This window comes from Microtus pennsylvanicus, chromosome X (assembly GCF_037038515.1).
Source record: "Microtus pennsylvanicus isolate mMicPen1 chromosome X, mMicPen1.hap1, whole genome shotgun sequence".
NCBI classification, from domain to species: Eukaryota; Metazoa; Chordata; class Mammalia; order Rodentia; family Cricetidae; genus Microtus; species Microtus pennsylvanicus.
In genome coordinates this window covers 8,886,737-8,892,550 of record NC_134601.1, presented here as the reverse complement: position 1 = coordinate 8,892,550, position 5,814 = coordinate 8,886,737, and the positions used below count along the sequence as shown (strand labels likewise).

Below are 5,814 nucleotides of genomic sequence, written 5' to 3'. Positions count from 1 at the left end.
CTTCTAGAGTAGGGTGTACAATTCTTATTTCGGGATCTTTGGATTCTGGTGATATCATGTTGCCTTTCAGGTTGTTGGAGCAATTCTTGCCTTGGCGCCTTCCCATCTCTTCCTTCAAATGGAGCCAGGAGAGGCCTGGTGTCTTGGTCCAGTCTTTGCTGTGACTGACTCTCTGAGTGTATCTCTTCAGTGTAGAAGCAGGAACCGTTCCCGTCCAGATGGAACTCCTCAGCACCAAAACATGGACGCCAGTCCAAAAGGAACTCCTCAGTACCTAAACAGGCCGCCTGGTAGCCCGATGATCCCGGGACGAAAAGCTATACTTCTTTCTTCTTCAGTATGAGCGGACCCACGTTATCGCCCGTCAATTCGCTATGCTTATTATAGGACCCATCGCAGGCAGGAAACGTCTTGGAACGCCAACACCTACAGTCCGCTGCTTTAGTAAGACTCAGATCATCAATGTTTATTTCATTCACTACTTTAGGATTTTCTTTTTGTATTTTAAGATTAATCAAGCTATCCTTCTGTTGTTTCTTCTTTGGGAAGAATGGACGCACGGCAAGGTAGCCAAGAAGTGCAAGTCCACCAAGGAAGGACAGCAGGCGGAGCCATTCTGAAACTGTGAGGCAGGGAAGCCAGTAATGCTGTCGGGGACAGGCAGCTGCTTGAGGTAGGCAGGCAGCTGCACCTTCATGATGAGGGCCATGCTGTCCAGGACCATTCTGCCGCCGGCGTCCGCTGCCCGGCTGCTGCCCCAAAAGTGTACTCTTTACATTGATTTTAATATAGTTGAGAAGAAGCAACAGTGAAGAGCTTAATACACTAAATGATCTTGTGTGAATCGTCACGGTTGGGCAAGAATTTAGTAATAGATACCTTTTCTTCATAGGGAAATGGCCATATTATGGACAATGTGAAAGTGAGAAGAGTCCATTCTTTGTTTAGATGAACGGTCTGTGGCAAGATATATGAGGACCAGAAGGTATAAAGGGTCATACTTTATATGACACGAAGAACTCTATTTTCTGTTTAATATTAGCAAAGCATCTATTGAAGTTTCTAAAATGTTTCCTTCTATCCAACTCTTTGGTACTTGAAGCTGAGGAGAAAGTGCTGTGTTAGAGGCCCTACCATCTTCTTTTCCAAACAATATATTTTTTTATCATCTTTTCCCCTGCCTCAACTCATGCCACCCCCATTCACCCAACTTTGTGTTCTTTCACTCGTTTGAAACAAAAATCCCACAAAAACCAAATAAGCAGAACACCAATAAGACAAAAAATGACAAAAGAAAAGACACACACATGAACACAAACACAGCAAACAAATTATAGATAGGTAGATGATAGATAGACAGATGATAGATAGATAGATAGATAGATAGATAGATAGATAGATAGATAGATAGATAGATAGATAGATAGAGACAGATATACAGTACTGAATTTTTTTGTGTTGGTCAACTATTCCTATGCATCGGGCCTGCCCTGTATTCCGGTTGATATACTCAGTAACACTCCCTTGGAGAAAGCTGATTTACCCTTTGCCAGTAAGCATAATTTGCAAGTATCTTATTGGATAGTGGTGGGCCCCATGTGCACTTACCTCTCTCACTACTGGGACCCCATCTGGCTGGAATCTAAGCAGGTCTTGTACATATTGACAGTCTGTTAGTTCATACATAAACCAGTTGTTTTGTATTTGGAAGACAGTGTCCTTGGGATCATCAATCACTTTGGCTGCTATTAACTTGCAGTCTCCTTTCCACATAGATCCCTAATCCCTGAGAGGAAGAGTTTGACATACCATTTATGACTTAGTGCTCCAAAGTCTCTCACTCTCTTTACATTGTCCCATGGTGATATTTTGTTTGTCATCCAACAAATAAGGTTTGCCTGAAGATCAGAATACAGAGCTAAACCACTAGCTAGTCATAGAGGCCAAGCAGTTGTGGCACAAACCTTTAATCCCAGTGCTCAGGAGGCAGAGGCAGACAGATTTCTGTGAGTTCAAGGCCACCCTGGACTATACAAGATTGATCCAGTCTAAAAGAGAAACAGAGCCAAGCAATGATGACTCACACCTTTAATCCCAGTACTTGGGAGTCACGTGCCTTTAATCCCAGCACTAAGAAGTTTGAGAAAGGAAGGGATATGACTGGCTGGAGAGAGGAATATAAGGTGGGAGGAGACAGGAGTTCAAGGCATTCAGTCTGAAGATTTATAGAGACAAGATCTTGCCTCATTGATTCTGATGATGATGTGGGATTCCCCTCTGTATGCTATGAATATGTTTTATTTATCATTGAATCCCACATCATGAAGATGTTGTAGAGGTAAGAACTAGTGGCTGGCTGTTCTACTTCTCTGATCTTTCAGCTTTCATCTCCTAATACCTGACTCTGGGATTTTATTATTAAGGCCAATTAGAATTCACACTACACTGCCCAGTTGTGGGTTTCTGTGTTAACTGCTGTCTACTGCAAAAAGAAGTTTCTCTGATGTGGACTGAGTGAAATACTTATCTATGAGTATAACAATATATCTTTAGGAGTCATTTGTTGCTATGTTCCTTTGGCAGAATAATAGTAGTAGGTTTTCCCCCTAAGCCCATGACTGTTTATTTAATCTCAGGTTCTTGAACACTTTGGCACTGTCTGGTATAGGTTCTATATCATGGAGTAACTTTTAAATCCACCTAAAAAGTAACTGGTTATTTCCTTAACATCCGTGCCATTATTTCACCAGTATATCTGGCAGGCAGAGCACTGTTGTAGGTTTCAGAGTTTGTAGCTTGATGTTATTGATGATTACTTTTCTCTTCTAGTAGCACGCAGAGAGGCCGCATCTTCTGACCACTCACTGAATAGTGTCCTACTGTTAGAGCAAGGGAGTTTATTAGTTTTCCTCACTGGTGGGGAATAGTTTCCCACTCTTTTCTCTTTAAAACTTTAGATAAGACTACAATGCAAAATTCTTAGCACTTTATACATAATAGCTGCTTTCATTATTATGTCTATTATTATCATCAGTGGCATTATTGTCACTATTGAAGGAGAGAGTATAAAGGTCACAGTACACTCAGCAACAGTGCTTGTCTCACAGACACTTCCATAAGAGCAAAAGAGAAAGCATATAAAGTCAGAACTACAAAGAAGACAGGAGATTAAAGACCAGTTCTCAGCATACTGATTGAGCAGCTGTAGGACTCTGACCTTCTGAAAGCAGCACCCTCTGGCACTACTCCCCTGTGACAGTACAGGCTCAGAAATGTTCCTCCATCACTTGAAAATCACCACATTAGAAGTGTAAGTTGATAGACATGTTCATATCAGCTTCTCTTTTATTTTTTACAGTATACATTAGCAGGTCTCTACCCAATTTCTCTTTCTTTAATGGGGGATTTCACCTTCTTTCATGACATTGTTGTTTTGCTACTTGACACATAAAGGCTTTTACTGAAAGCAAAGTACAATTTACAACATAGAACATTTCTAAATTACAGGTTGTGTGAAACTCCGGTCGCCGCTTTGGAAAGACAAATTTCCGAACCAAAGAGGGATAACAGCAAATAATAGTAGTTGGTGACACAGATGCCAAACAAACTGGAGGTAGCATCAGGATCTTTATTTTCATTTCCTTTTCCTGAATAAATGATCACTTCCAAGTCTCTGAAACTTAGTCGGTAGCCTTCATGCTGTGTATCTGCTTAGCATTCTTCAGCGTACACCTCTATATATTAAAGCGAAGACTGATCTGCCTCCCTGTAGAAAAGTATGCCATTATCCTGGAGGCATGTATCAAAGATGAAGGGCAGAATATTTTAACAAACACCTTTCCCAGTATTCTCCTCTGTTTATCCACATGGTGTTTCATGATTTTCAGCAGGGGCTAAAGAAGCATTGCACTTAGAAAAGAAACAAAAGGACTTGGTCACACAAAGAGCATTTTTTTCCCCTCTCTTCCTCAGCAGGCTGGATCCTGAAGAGAGACTGCCCTTACTGGGAAGGGGCTCCCAGGGGAGACAAGCTTTGTAAATGCTTAATTGAAGATTTTTCCCTAGCTTAGACTTGTCCAGATGATTCTCATGAATCAGGGCTAACTCCACACTCTTGCTGAGGACGGCTGCTGCCACATTATGACCTAGGTTGCTGCTGCCTTTTGGAAACTTATCTTCTTTCAATCTCCTCCTGAATTATTCTTTGGTTGTTGTTGTTTCTCAAACTCATGTGCATTATTCCAGTCAGGGCATTTTAATCACCTGGGCGCTCTCTCACGTGACTGCTCTCTCATCATTCAAGCCAGCTCTGGTGCACCACCTGAACAATGCCTTTCCTTACAAGAAATGAGTTACCCTAACAGACGACGCTATCATGCCCATGTTTTTTACTTACTCATAAGTCACTATTTTATGATTTTTACTTGTTTTCATGTTAGCTCCTGCCTTTAGAGGAGTGGTTCTCAACCTGTGGGTCACGAACTCTTTGAGGGTCTCATATCAGAGATCCTGCATATCAGATATTTCCATTATGAGTAGCAATGAAATAATTTTCTGATTGGGGGTTACCACAACATGAGGAACCTTATTAAAAGGCTGCAGCATAAGAAGGTTAAGAATGACTGCTTTAAAACATAAACTTTCTTTTGTCTTTTGTCCCACTGTAACTTCAATACCTAGAAGTATTTAGCAGTCCTAATGGGTACAGGAACTACATAGCTTTACGTATCATATACATCGAATACTTCTTACAAGTAGAATGCATTTGAGATACATAAGGATGAATTTGGATGTATAAATTGAATAGCAGGCAAAGTTGAAAAATCTTATGTTGAAAAATAACTGCTCAAAATAAAAAGGAAAGTAAAATAATTACTCCTTGTCATGGGACTTACTCGGGTCTTCTTGGATTGTTGTTTGTTTTGAAAGTTGTTGTGGGAAACAATTATGACCACCTCTGTACATATGTTAAATACATTTCCTTTAAAAATAAATTTTAAAGAGGAAGGGAATAAAGAAAATTGCTACAAAATGCAATATGTATAGACAATAGATAATGGAAAGATAATAAGTATGATTGAGAGAATATTTTTAAAACCCTGCTCTTTTCCCTCCTCACTGAAGTATATTTTTTTCCTTAAGTGGTCTGCTACTTGCCTGAAAGGAAATGAAGATTTGTGATACAGAGAGTGAACTAAGAGTGTGTCATATAGCCTCCCACACAGTGAGTCAGTATCTTTATGAGCCAAACTGTTATTTTAAATCACTATTTCTACATTGCTTACTCTGCTCTATTAACCTTCAGCACTTGGTTTATAGAAATTTTTGTAGTGTATTACATTTCATGGATCAGCTGGTGTCAAAGAGGTAGGCATGTTATGGAAAAAGTAATAGATAAGGCAGAAAGAAGAAGGAACAGGATAGAGCAATGTGTCCTGATGATCGACAGTATCACTGAGCTTTGAGATGTTTTCATAACCTCGCTTCCTGTGTGACAAGCTACAGTTAGCCATCCTCAGATCAATGTACACCAAAATATACTGGGTCACTCAAAGTACTGGTCTGAAAAGAGAGTTCTCATTTATGAGTCTCCCAACATTTCCTTGATTCATACATAACATGAGCCCCAGGGTTGAAGCAAAGAAGGCAGCGAGTGATATACAGAGGAAATAGTAGTGCTCTCAGGTTTCTGTACCTAAGGGGAACTTAACAATATCTAGTCAACTGAATAAGCCAAAGAGAATTCTCAGCCCTTCCACAAGCCAAGAAAGAACAGAATGAAGGCTGCAGACTTTGGCAAAGATGCCAGCTGAG

General features: G+C 40.3%; 1 pseudogene; it reads right to left on the bottom strand.

Annotated features, from left to right (window-relative positions):
- Positions 1-317: 317 nt before the first annotated feature.
- Positions 318-724, bottom strand: LOC142841249 (CDGSH iron-sulfur domain-containing protein 2 pseudogene; annotated as a pseudogene).
- Positions 725-5,814: the final 5,090 nt, after the last annotated feature.